The following is a 14,581-nucleotide window of genomic DNA, read 5'->3' as shown; positions in this document are numbered from 1 at the left end:
TGTTCAGGTGAGCCAGCACCCAGGTGAGCCAGCATCCAGCGCCCAGGTGAGCCAGTGCCCTGCGCCCAGGTGAGCCAGTGCTCAGGTGAGCCAGCACCCAGCGCCCACGCTCCTCGTTCTGGCACGGCCGCGCTGCCAGCTCATCCGCTCCCATTAGCAGACCTGCTGAGCAAGCACTACGTGTCCCAGTGACGAGCCTGGGGCAGGGTTTGGCTGCTGCAGCAGAGGCAGGGCTGGGAGCCGCTTGCCTTGCCCTGGAAAAGCCTCGGCACATCAATGTCCCCGCCCGGGAGGCAGCATCTCACTGCGGCTCTCAGGCGGGAGCGAGTCCCTGTCATCCTCAAAGTGACACTTCTGACAGAGCACCGCCCTGAACTGGAGTGCAGGGAGAAAGGCAATAAAGAGTTTTTGTGACAGCTATGAGCTCCGTTATAAAGTAAACTCTGCAGGTGATGGCATTAAATTACAGATTCATTCTTTTGCTAGCATTTTATACTTCATAGATACTGCTAAATTGTAATGAGACTAAGGCTAAATATATCCTGCCAGAAAAAAAATGTGTGTGATTGATTAAAGCTGGTATATCTTGCTTTATAGATAACATCTTTTATTAAAATCAAATTTTGCAATTACAGCTTCAAGTTATTAGTGTTCATAGCAACAAAAATAATGTAGGCAAACATGCAGACACAGACCTACATATGCCTTCTCAGAAGATACTGCAATAAGTACATGTAAGCTAAAAATTCTTACAGGTAGCATTTTAATCAACATCGAAATACATGTATTTCCATTAAAAAATTAGAAAGGGTGCTTCATGCTACCAGCTGCTATTTTGTTTTGGCTTTGAAGAAAACATTGCCTTCCAGTTAAATTTTAAATGCTAACATCATCTGTACTTCAAATAATTTAGGACAATGCATATACTCTCAATATTTTTGTGAAATACTTCGATCTCTTTATCACAAATATTTTCTCTTTGTGCTTTGTATTTTTCCTCATATCTCCATGCTTTGTGAATCGTCCTGTGGAACTTTTCCTTAACTGTTAAAGTATTATAATTTATTGCAAAGTTTTCATACTGCACAGTACTTCTTCTGATTTATATTGTGTTGACTGAGATGCATATGCTACATTTCAGACGTATTTTTTGTTTCTCTGAACCACACGTACCTAGGAGAGCTCATCACATATACTTTCATAATTTAGTGTCTCTTTCAAGGTATTTGCACTTTGGTTTAAATTCAGCATTTCATAAATGCGTGTTTTTATTTGTAGACAAAATATCAAACTTCAATTCAAATGACTTGTATCCAGATAAACATGTTTTTGGTCAGAAGTATCACAAGACCACTAAAATTGCAACTGCAATTAACAAAAAGCTAATGAATATATCCCTCTCACTCACTTTGGTGGCTTGCTTTATAGCACTGTATTTAAAAGAAGCATAAACATTTAGGCACGCTCTGAAGAAGGAAAACAATCACTTAATTATATTGTGCTCTTTTACTGAGGTGTTTCAGTATCCCAAAAGAAAATTTGCTCATACTGCTATACATACATGCAAATGTGGGCAAAAAAGGATTTGTGCTCTGAGAAGTACAACTGCTCTAGCAAGTAATGTAAAAATCTGTGTTTACTCTGTGTGCTTTTCTCGCATGTATTTTCTATAGTTGATTCTAGAGTACAAAATCTAAATTATAACTCTTTCTAACTTTAAAAAATCAGTTTAGATATGCATACACAAATTGAGTGGTAAAGTTAAAAATAGAACAGTCCATGTAAGGGGCTCGCTGGGGCCTTTTGCTTTGCTATCATATATTTTTTCAAAATACATCACAGCAGAGAAAATGCAGTATATAGTCAGAGCAACTGTGCAAGGAATAAAGGCCATGCTATTCTTTTTCTGAAAATGATAAGATTTCTGCCTGACTGGTAGTCATGCTGTGAAGCTTAATTAAAGTTTATGAAGCACATCAAGATCTTTGGATAAGAGGCATGGTACTATGAACTTGGTAATTTGTTCTTTCCAGCACTAAAGAGTGGAAGACTAAAATACAAATGCTTTGATCTTGACATGCCACCTTCAGTTTGGTTCGAATTAATTCTGAATATAGATTTAACCACAAGGAAACACAAAGGGACTTGTAATTTTTGGCTTTATTACCACTTATGTAAGAGTATTTGTAGTGATCTGAAAAATCGTAGTAAACCTCTTTGAGTTTTAAAATATTAATAGTTTTCTTACCCCCTTCAAAATTCACCCTTGAAACAAATAATCAATATATTTACACAAGCAAAATTCATATTAGACTAAACCAAGCACTCAGATGTAGTTTTTCATTCATTTTAAATATTGCCAGTATCTTTTTTAGGGATATATTTTTAAAGGCTTATGCTACAGGAAAGTTGTAAGAATTGCACATGGCTATGACTGAAGCCATGGTTTGTTTGTACATTTATTATCAAATTATACAACCCAGAGTGTAAGCAAGTAATCCCATGTACGTTAATCTAGTTGTGCAATTCTCAGCAAATGACAAAAAGTTTCATGTGTTCAAGAATCCTGTGGCTGAATATTAATTTTATATGACTCATTCCTTATACAGACTTGTACATTCTTGGTCTTGGAAATCACCCTTTTCAATGAAGCTCATGTTTCATTACTGGGGGAAAAATCCTTGTGATTAAGGCAACCTGGATAGGACTGAAATTAATGCAATTTGATATTTACATGCATCCATCAAGCAAATATGGATAATTATTTTCTAAGTAAAAGGTAAATCAGTGCAAAAAATCTCTTTGAATGCACTAGTTTGACAAATTTTATAAAATTCAGTACAATAAAGTTGAATTTTCAGTAGTTTCTTGATCTATGATACCTGATGGAAATACAACCTACAAACTTCTCTTGGTGATGTGTTGACTCAGGAAGAAATTATATAAGTGAAAATCAAGCAAAAATCAATAAATATTAGGAAGTTGAATTATCATTGTATGATAATTATATGTATAGTTTTCTTTTTTGCTTATAATAATTTTAGTGTTTAAATTTTAGTGTCAATAATTCATGAGAATTTTGCTGTTTTATCCACTTTTATCTTTATGGTGATGTAAGTCAACCTTCTATCTTTTCCTTAAGTTCTGCAATATTTCATGTTCACATATTAGTTTCATGCTAGTAAGGTTTTCATAAATGTGTTGGTGTGGCTACTTCAAAGTCTTTTCATTTTTTTTGTATCTCCTCTTGGTTCTCCCTAAAGTCCGTGCATAGAGAATGCCCTGAGTTCTGAGTGTGACTCAGAACACATGCTTGAAGTTGCCTTATGCAAAGTAAATACTGCTCTTAATTACAAATCTATTTCCTCCCTAGACCTTGCTCTGTTAGCAGACCTTAGTCTCAGAAGGTCTCTCCCAGTGACAGAACCTAAAGGTGAGTTCCCAAGTAAGGTAAATCATCTTACTACACTCACACATCTCAGCTAAAACTCTGGCCTTTAATCTTTATTTTCATGGTTTCTTCTTTCTTTTTCCTTTAGAATCAATAAATAAGCTTGGAGAAATTTCTGCTTTCCTTAGTAAGTGTACTTTCTGTAAGTCATTAAGACTAATCAAGGTGTAAATCAAAATCTGAATGGTGACATTAAAACAATGGCCAAAGATCTTTAAAAATATCCACAGTCCTGAAAATGGTATCTGAGTGTACTTTTATATGCCAGGAAATAGAGTGTACTGAAGATACACCACCACACCACTATAATCACCACCATCACAACAACAAAGAAAAGAAACAACAAAGAGCTCATCAGTGGCAAGTCTGATGCTTCTGATCAAGTCTCTAAGTGAATCTTTTGATCCTTTATTTTGTACTATGCCTTAATTTAATATCTTCTCTAAAGCTTTGTTTGTTTCAGTGTTTTTGTTTTACCCTTTCAAAAATCCTTAGGATCAATGATGCCATTAGTTCTATATTTGTTTTCATTCTCTGATTTTATGGTGTTTTCTTCCCAGCATTTGTCTTCTTGTATTATTTGCCATTTCCAGCACTTGCCTTATTTTACTATCTGTCGTTTGTTAGGCAGCTCATATTTCCAGACCTTGTCATTTCCTTTTGCATTTCATTTCAATATTTGTGACATGTCTTTTTTTTTCTTCCCATGACTCATAACTCGTTTGCTCCCAGTGCTTCTCCAAATGGCTACAGGATAGAGGCATAGATAGTGTGGAAGCTCTCATTAATGCATCATCTTGATTTTCACTGAAGGGGAGAAGAGAACAGAATCATTTAATACATTAGACAAGACAGCTTTCTTAATTTGAATAGAATTAAATTTTTGATATTGGACAATATCTCTTGATAGATTTCATAATCATGTCTGAAATATCTACTAAGAATTTCATATCTGAATATGCTCAGTACTGACTTTCAAAATGCTCTTATGCCATTATTAAAGAAAGGACACATTTGTGAATACTTTTTCCATTGTGCATATTTCTACATGGAGTTCAGCTAAAGTATAGAAGATTTTCTATTTGTTTGAGAAAGAAAATGGGGAGATACTTATATATAAATGACTTTTCAGGGTACTACTCTACATAGTGTTGCTTCAAAGGCGTGTTTGACAATGCCTTAAGAGGTTAGTATGTGTTCTTATGAATTTGCAGTTAATCCCCCACAAAAAAAAAAACGTGACAGGCAACAATTTACAATGAAAAATAGCTATATGAGTATCTTATAAAAATCCTTAGCTCTTCTATAGTACTTTCTTAAGCACCCACTATCTATTTGAGAGGTAGAGGCAGAACAAGGACTGTTAGTGAGGAGAAGGAAGATGTAGCCACCAGCCCCAGTGCTGTTGAGGATGCAGTCTGCTGGAGGGTACATGCAATAATCAAATGTGCACCACTCAAACAAAGCAGGAGATAGGGTTTGGATGCTGGAGGGTGATCTGTGCAGGATTTCAGCTCCTCAGCTAACCACTGTGCTGGTTTCATCTTATTGGTGTTTGATTTCAGTCTCTGGGCGGTGTCTGACAGTTCAAGCCGTTAGCTCACTGCTATATTGGCCAGCACTGCTGCTTCTATAGACCCCGCAGCATTCTTGAATTCTTTTCCCTGTAGCAGTCTTTTCCTTTCTTTTCTTCACTTTGGAGCAGAAAGTGAGCAGTGATCCTCTCCTCCTGCATCAGGTGATCTAGTTTCATTGTCTTTTAAAACACTTGTATTTGCTCTCTCTCTATTTGAACCATGTATTCTGACATCAAGACACAAGAGCAAGCTGCAGTCCTTGGGAGGATACATGCTTGAACTCTGGAACATCTGTTTTATCTGTTTTTCCTTAGAAGTAAAATGCCAAGCTAGACCTCATCCATACTTAGTGTCATTTTGATTTTTGTCTTCATGTCCAGAAAATTTTCTGGGTACCAGTAGATGTCACTGCAGTCAAAAGAAACTTGCCAGGGGTTTTCACTATGAATAAAATTGCTTTCTTAACAAAATACAGTTTTATCATTATGAAAGGTTGTTATTTCTAGTACTACTCCCAAAATTTTTATTTGGCAGATCAAACCCTTGAAAGGATGAGGTATGCATCAGAAGGAATTCAGGATTTAGGTCCAGGTTATTAACTTATTCTAAAAGTCAAGTGGTTAGAAATTTCTCAGCAAAATCTATTTTCATTGGAAAAAAAGAAAGTGATTCATTGAAATAGTTTGTTGAAGCATGATGCTCTAATGAAAAAGTTGTAAAAAGTCCATCATAATTTCTCTAGTGTACAGTAGAGATTGTTCAACATTGGGAAGGGAGATCCAAGGCAAATATACTTCAAACTGCTTTGTTTATGAATACATTTTATAATACAGAGTACTGGATGATCTAAATATTTCTCTTTTCCCTCACAGATAGCACTTGAACCCCTCTGTGGAACAGGAAAAAAGGAGAAAACTCAGGACAGATGAGGTGAAATAGCATCTTTCCCTTCAACTCCAATTGTGATACCTTCAGAAGGAAGAACACTTTTTAGTAAAGGATAATGTCATGGGTGAGGCTGAGATCAATATGTTTATGTTATTTATGCAGTTCTGTCAATGAATTTTTATTTAGTATGGAGAACTAGTTATCTTGATACTACATTTTTCTCAAAATGAGGATATTAGCTACCTCAAGGCATCCATGAACATAAATTTATTAACTCCTTAAAAATGAATAGGAGTTCTCAAAGGATCACTCAAGTTTTCCCTACTCCTGTGGTACAGACTGTGTTAAACTCAATAAAAAATCTTTACCATCTACTATAGTGATTTTTTTTAGTGCAGATTTGATGTTTTGAGGCATGTGTGGATATTGTACATTGAGATGGCATTAGGACATTTCAAAGTTACCAGTAAAAAAGACAGTCCATAATATGTAATATCTCAACAACTAGCACCCTTCCTTCCTTCCTTCCTTCCTTCCTTCCTTCCTTCCTTCCTTCCTTCCTTCCTTCCTTCCTCCTTCCTTCCTTCCTTCCTTCCTTCCTTCCTTCCTTCCTTCCTTCCTTCCTTCCTTCCTTCCTTCCTTCCTTCCTTCCTTCCTTCCTTCCTTCCTTCCTTCCTTCCTTCCTTCCTTCCTTCCTTCCTTCCTTCCTTCCTTCCTTCCTTCCTTCCTTCCTTCCTTCCTTCCTTCCTTCCTTCCTTCCTTCCTTCCTTCCTTCCTTCCTTCCTTCCTTCCTTCCTTCCTTCCTTCCTTCCTTCCTCTTTCCTTCCTTCCTTCCTTCCTTCCTTCCTTCCTTCCTTCCTTCCTTCCTTCCTTCCTTCCTTCCTTCCTTCCTTCCTTCCTTCCTTCCTTCCTTCCTTCCTTCCTTCCTTCCTTCCTTCCTTCCTTCCTTCCTTCCTTCCTTCCCTTCCTTCCTTCCTTCCTTCCTTCCTTCCTTCCTTCCTTCCTTCCTTCCTTCCTTCCTTCCTTCCTTCCTTCCTTCCTTCCTTCCTTCCTTCCTTCCTTCCTTCCTTCCTTCCTTCCTTCCTTCCTTCCTTCCTTCCTTCCTTCCTTCCTTCCTTCCTTCCTTCCTTCCTTCCTTCCTTCCTTCCTTCCTTCCTTCCTTCCTTCCTTCCTTCCTTCCTTCCTTCCTTCCTTCCTCCTTCCTTCCTTCCTTCCTTCCTTCCTTCCTTCCTTCCTTCCTTCCTTCCTTCCTTCCTTCCTTCCTTCCTTCCTTCCTTCCTTCCTTCCTTCCTTCCTTCCTTCCTTCCTTCCTTCCTTCCTTCCTTCCTTCCTTCCTTCCTTCCTTCCTTCCTTCCTTCCTTCCTTCCTTCCTTCCTTCCTTCCTTCCTTCCTTCCTTCCTTCCTTCCTTCCTTCCTTCCTTCCTTCCTTCCTTCCTTCCTTCCTTCCTTCCTTCCTTCCTTCCTTCCTTCCTTCCTTCCTTCCTTCCTTCCTTCCTTCCTTCCTTCCTTCCTTCCTTCCTTCCTTCCTTCCTTCCTTCCTTCCTTCCTTCCTTCCTTCCTTCCTTCCTTCCTTCCTTCCTTCCTTCCTTCCTTCCTTCCTTCCTTCCTTCCTTCCTTCCTTCCTTCCTTCCTTCCTTCCTTCCTTCCTTCCTTCCTTCCTTCCTTCCTCCTTCCTTCCTTCCTCCCTTCCTTCCTTCCTCCCTTCCTCCTTCTCCCTCCCTTCCTCCCTTCCCCCCTTCCTCCCTTCCTCCCTTCCTCCCTTCCTTCCTTCTCCTTTTTTTTTCTCTTTTTTTTTTTTTTTTTCTTTTTTTCTTTCTTTCACCTGAAATGGTAGATTTTAATCAAATGCCTGAGTCATGATTTTGAGTAAATCTCTGTGCCTCAGTCATTCCTGTTGGAGATTCTACACTTCACATGGACAACTTCATGGATAACAGCATTATCTCTTTGGAGAGAGCATAAGGGAAGATGACTTAATAGTCCAGAAAAGAGAGAACCTGCTGGGTATGTGGGTGTGTGAGTTTCAGATCCATGAACTGACACATGCAAAGCAAGAACGTCATGGTTGGATTTTTACCCCCACATGCCTGCCTGAAACTCTTTTAAAGTCAGTGAACATCTGTCTTCCATCTGAATTTGAGCAGTCCAGCTTTGTCCTTTAAAAGTAGAGTGAGTATTTCTCAGTGATACCTTTCTATTTGGACACATCAATAGTTTCTGACAAACAATTATTTAATCACAAAATTGTCTGCCAGCTTTACTTAAACAAACCTAATTTTGCAATACAAATGCTCAGTGGTAGAACGTATAGGGAGTGACTTGCTGAACAGAAAGTACATTTGTTTAACTGATTCTCTCTGTCTCCAATGTCACCTAGGTTAAAAATTCCTGCTGTGTGGGCTGAGGGTCATCATGGAATCACATTAAACATTAAAACCAAAGAATGCATCATTTTTGCCTGACAGTGTATTTTCATGTGCAGCAGGCACTTTCCTCTAGGGACCTGCTTTTCAGTTAGAGGAAATGAACCATACCCATTGCAGCAGAGAAATTGCTGAGTGAAAAGGGATATGTTCCCTGGACAGAGATGTGGCTTTTGCTGGCAGTGCTTTACTGTGTTACATGCCTCCTGACACAATGGTGTAAGAATATAGTCACTGAGGGAAGAAGAGCATTAGACAGACCAACATGAAGCATGGAGAAGTTTTGAGTTTCATACAGGTGAGTACTTGACTGCTTTTTAAATGTAAATAGCATTTGTAGTAGCTGTGAAAGTGCACTATTGTCAGGCCTTGGGCTAATAGAGGAAAAAGAGCAATACAAGATACACACAGTCATGGCAAAAGTGAAAAAAAAAAAAAGATGTTACTACAGAGAGCAGTAGATGTAAAAAGCTGATACAATGCTTAAGGTCAGATTTTGCTGCAACAGCTGCCAAGGTGTTGGTGTTGGAAGGTGTTGGAAAAGTGCTGGAACTATAGAAACTGTAGTTGGCTCTGTACATCTCCTGTCTTCTCAGCAGAAGGAGTCTCTGCTCCTGCCAATACAAAATAAGTCCTGCACTGATTCTGAGACAAAACAGCACTACTGAATAACAATTAAATTCACTTAAAAACCCAACTCAAAGCAACGGAGTGAGCATTTTACCTGGAAGCTGTTCCACAATTGTTTGAAGTCATCAGAAAGATTTTCATGCAAGTTCAGCAGGTGTTCAGTCAGTTCCTTAGCAGAAAGGAAGATATGACTCTGTTTTATGGGCTACCATAAAATCAGAGCCAAAGAATGTAAGAGCTATTGGGTCATAATACCTTAATAATAGCATATATGCAATTGAAGGAGGCTGGGAATGTAGTCTCACAAATGTGTGTGCCCTGAAGATACAGCTGGGTAGACACTATAGATATAAGGCAGACATATCTATAGACTTATGTCTAGGTGCTCTAGTTTGGATAAGGAGTAAGAGTATGAATTTCCTTGCTGATCTCAGAGTTCACACCTGGACAATACAGATTGGATTTCTGTTTCTCTGAAACTGAACTGATAGAAATGCTGCAGGAGAATGCCTGCCCTCCAACAGCTAATGGGTGTTGAATGAGCAGGATCAGACTAGACCTGGTTTTCAGGAAAACATTAAAATCTGAATGTGGATCACATCCTTGTCACTAACTCCTCTACCTCCCAGATTCTCTTATTTTGAAACACACTAGAGTCTTGGTAAGCTTATATGGCTTAAGTTCAGCAATTTGGCTCTGATACAAGAGATCTGACCTGAACACCTATGTACAAATTAAGGTCTGTGAGATGTCAGCCTTCATTATAACCAACTTTCCCTTTGTATTTTATATCTGGTCTTTATTTGTGGTTGTGGAAGCAAATGTCTTCATCACATCTTTTTTTCTCTCGGCTTACTTTTGTTGTAATACATGTAGACACTATATGTTTTGTAGAATGAGAAGTGGATGCTACTCCAGTCTAGAACATTGTGTTTTGTTTTCCACTGAAGGAGTACACCCAGCCACCATCCTCATTGTCTGGTGAGTACTGCTTTTGCTCTTGTGAGATTAATTCATTAAGAACAATTTAATGGCTAACACCTACTAATTTCAGTGGTTTGTCATCAGTTGTCCTAAATAACTCTGCCTTCCAGAAGTCAGCTTTTTACATCTAAGGCTGATTCATGCAACCATCAGCTGGCAAAACAGTAAGGCCAAGGACGTAGGTCTGAGGAAAGTGGTACCATGAATTAAAAATTAATGTAGAAGACAACTGTGGCATTTGAGAAAATAAGGCTTGTGAGATGCTATTTGTATAAGTAACCTGCTACTCATTGTTCTGCCAAATGGAATAAGAAATTCCTGATTTTTTTTTTCTTTTAAATCACGATTGCATTTTTTTGTTAAGGGACAAAATGCATTTGTGACATATGATGGCTAATATGACTATAAAGACATTTAATTGCAAGGAGTTAACGCAAGACTGCAAATTCATTTAAGCTCCACAGATGCTTTGCTCTGCATTTGATCACCCTTTTGTTTTACACAGTGTTGTCAGGTCCTGAGCTGCTGCTTGTTTTCTTTGCCTGTTTCCAAATTTCCAAAATTCAAGTAATAAAACTCCAACTTTACCAATACAGACAGAAGACCATGCAAGTCGTTCTACTGCTTTAGCTGATACAGGAAAACCAATATGAACCATACTGTGCCCTTCTTTTATGTAAGATTTTATATAGGATTATTCTTGTATAAGAATATTCTTCTGGTTATTCTTCTGAATGGTGCCATGGTTGTAGGATAGTAATAATCATATAAGCACCATTTGGGGTTGACAGGCTGAACCTCCTTGGAGAATGAAAGAGAAGAAAAAAACCTGAAGCTCTCAAGAAAAACAGAATGAACTAACTGATAGAGCAGTCCAGGAACAAAGATCATGCATGTGACCTAACTCCTACTTTCCCAGATGTGAAAAAAGAGGAATACCTCCAGAAATTTAAGTCTATTTGTAACTCCAGACTGTGTTTACTGATTTCAGTTTTTCCTAAGAGGGATGAGGATTCTTCTGTTGGACCTCTTTTCACCAGAATGTGATGCAAAGAAGTACCTGATAGCATTGCTTTGGTGAACTGAATGCATAAAAATCCCAATTAGATTGATTTTGGAATTAGATATGGTCTTCTTAAGTTTTCACATTTCCAGGACATACAAAGTTGTTTTTTTCTGGAGAACATCTATAATAAAAAACCCTTTAGCAATGCTAAAAACAAGATCTTCTAAAATTGATGTCACTATCATGAAGAAAATAGAAGGATGTGTCACCTGTTTCATTGAGAAGGCACCAAAGCTTATACATATAGAATGAATTCATTAAAAAAAGAGTTGTTAACTTTGTTAGCAGAAATTTTACCAGTCTTTTGCTAAGACAAAATTAAAAGGACTTCTGAAATAAAGTATATAATCTTTCTACCCCTGCCATTCTGATCTCAATGAAACTTCAGAAAAAGTTACTTGCATGGAATTGAATCCAGCAGTTCTTACACATTTAGAAGGGATTTGGGGTATCAGATGCCTGTGTGCTAAGCTGGGATTGCTTCAGCAAGCCTGAAAAATGTTCTCTACCTGCTGTTCTGCTCTTGGGAACTGTGAGCATGGAAAGCATTTTCAAGATCCTGTTTGCAGTAGCACTTCATTACATAGGAAAACAGAAATAAAATCATCCACAGCCTGTACACTGCCATTTTCCTACACAAAGTGCAGCACGGTCCAGTTGGTCAAATACAATTGCCTCCTTCTGATTTCCTCTGCTCTGCCTTTGTATCAGAGGAAGTTGCAATAGTTTAATGACTGAACCTTAGCCTTGAGTCCAGTCATCAACATTCCTGCTAACATGCTAAATTTGCCTCTGGGTTTGGTGTGTCATTGACTGCCAAGGCCAAACTTATGGATTCAGCCAACTCAGCACCAGAAAGCAAGAATTTGAGGTCCTGTGAACCTTAATGTGCACTTTTAGCTCATTTCAGGTCCAGGTCAAGAGAGCATTTTTACTACACCTTAAAACAGAGCAGAGGAGAAAGAAAATTCTGCCCTCTCAATTCAGAAAGGACATTGAGGTACTGGAGTAAGTTCAGAGAAGGGCAGTGAAGCTGTTGAAAGGTGTGGAGCACAAGTCCTGTAAGGAACATCTGAGGGAACTGAGGATGTTTAGCCTGGAGAAGGGGAGGCTCAGGGGACCCTTGTTGTTCTCTACAAGTACCTGAAAGGAGGCTGTAGCCAGGTAGGGGTCAGTCTCTTCTACCAGGCAGCCAGGGACAGGACAAGAGGATATAGTATTAATGTGCATCAGAGGAGGATTGGGTTGGACATTAGGAGGAATTTCTTCACAGAAAGATTGCATTGGAATGGACTCCCCAGTGAGGTGTGGGATCACTGTCCAGGGAGGTATTTAAAGAAAAACCAGGCATGGCATTTGACATGGCAGTTGGCCACAGGTTGGATCTCAATGATCTCAGAGGTATTTTTCAACCTAATTTATTCTGTGATTCAGTAATTCTGTGATTTGTACTTGTGTACACTGGTTTCAGCTCCAGCAGCCTCTGTTTCTATTGACAGGGCAAGGAACTAAAATATAAGACGTGATACCTAATGTAATTCCTGCTTCCTTTAATATATTCCTACATTCTGTGATTGTAGCCAGCCGTTGATTTTGGCCTGGAGTCAGCTACCAGGTCTCAGGTGACAGCTGTGACTAATGACTGAGATACTGGAAAGAGTAACTGCAGCTCTCTGCACCAGGATCCTGATTTGCTTCCTCATGCCCATGCCAGGAGGGTGGTAGATCAGTGTCACAGCTTACATGCTGGCTCACTTTCCCTGGTAAACTCACAGGCATCCTAAACTGGGGCATTTCCCACAAGAATACTCTGATTCAGCATTGCATCCCTGCAACAACTCAGATTCTCACCCAGTCCCCTCCTGAAGCAGCAGCTGTCTCAGAAGGTAATTTTGTTATTTTTCTCCCAAAACCTCTCCCAAGGGGGCTTTTAAATATGAAGACTGAGATCTGAGACACCAGTTTTCATTTTTCTGAGGGGAAAGAAGTCAGTTAAACATTTTTTCATTAATCTCCTATCTACTATGTAAAAGTTTTTTTTACAGACACATTGTATTGTTAAATGTTTTATTTCTTGCTTTTAATTTCTACCTGGCCTTTTATACTCCCCTCCTCATAACCACATAGCAGCTTCAGGTAAAACAACTGAAAACTCATGGCACATAAAAAGCTCACAGCTTGACATAGTATAGGTTATGTTCTCTGTGCATGATGTTGTTTTATACTTACAGTTCTGTGGATACTTTTCAATACCTAACTGTAGCTATCACCTTCTTGAGAATTTTTCAAGTATATCGAATGTGTATGAGACCTTTAAAAAAAACACCAACAAAAAACCACAACAAACCAACCAACAAACAAACACAGAAAAAAACCCCAAAAACCAAAAAAACCTCTTAAAATCTGTTGAGTTGATTCCAGAAAATAGTCAGACTACAGCAAAGACACTGAACATCTAAAATAAGATAGCATCTATTTATTCTGACGTGTGGAAAAACATGTCCGGGGACAGCAAATCAGTGTAAAAATACATACTGCTAGCCTTCACAGAAAATTCAGGCAGCATAATGCAAGTTCTCCTAGAATTCAGCATTGATTTTTATGCTAATATGGCCATAAAAACAGGAGCATGTGGCTGGAAGAGACGGTCTAGGTCATGATCTAACAGACAGTCTGGATTATGTAGGTTAAAACAGCCAGAGCTGTGGGCAACTGAGGAAAAATTTCTAGTTCCAAAGACTATAGAGACTCTGCAAAGTATCTCCATCACCCTGTACTGAATTTATGGTTTTACACAGGGTGTCACAGCTGTGCCATGGGAAGCATGAGTGAGAAACTGAGAACATCTCTCTACTAGCATAGTATGTGTAAAACAGAACTCACTCAAGGACTGACTACTTTCTTCTCTATATAGAAAGGCAAGAGAAAAAAGTCCTTTAAACTAAACCTTGGGAGAAAACCACCTCTTTTTATCAGTAGCTTCTTTAACCCTTAGCATCAGCCTGAAGCTATATAATGCACTATGACTCTCAAATGTGTCTTGAAAACTCCCTCCCTGCAATTATGGTGAACACTTTTCAGTTTCAAAGCTGAAAGCAAAATCTGGCTCCCCTGGAAACTAGAGCATCCACCTGGGGAAATCCTCCCATGCTTCCATATGTGACATATAAAATGTGTTGAGAACATGTTATAAATTCAATACAAGCTCATAAAATTCCAGGGTATGTCTCTGTCTATGACATACCTGAAATCTGATTGCCCATGCCCACAACCTGATTCAGAAGCTTAAAGATGGTCACCCCAAGCCATTTGAGACACTATTACTTATCTGAAAAATCTACATAGGTCTGGCAAATACTACTCAGATCTTGCAGAAGAACTTTTCTGGACTGCAGCTGGAGGCCAGGAGCAATGGCTGAGGATATGGCACTAGTTGCTGCTGTCTAGGGGACTGAAGTGAGCCACCAATGTCCTAGTCCTAGACATTTCCTTACTGTGTTATATAGCTCTCCCTATACATCAACTGAAGTTCATCTTGAAACAAATTTAGCTTCACTTTCTC

General features: G+C 38.8%; 1 long non-coding RNA gene across 1 annotated transcript in view; it reads left to right on the top strand.

Annotated features, from left to right (window-relative positions):
* LOC306800268 overlaps positions 1 to 14,581 on the top strand; it is a 31,320-nt gene that overhangs the window by 3,690 nt on the left and 13,049 nt on the right. Inside the window, exons 2-3 of the long non-coding RNA XR_013773789.1 lie at positions 5,901 to 6,040; positions 9,864 to 9,950. This is a non-coding gene — a long non-coding RNA (uncharacterized lncRNA). The remainder of the gene's footprint in view (positions 1 to 5,900; positions 6,041 to 9,863; positions 9,951 to 14,581) is intronic.

This window comes from Erithacus rubecula, assembly GCF_903797595.1.
Source record: "Erithacus rubecula genome assembly, chromosome: 3".
NCBI classification, from domain to species: Eukaryota; Metazoa; Chordata; class Aves; order Passeriformes; family Muscicapidae; genus Erithacus; species Erithacus rubecula.
This window is presented reverse-complemented; position numbering and strand designations above follow the sequence as displayed.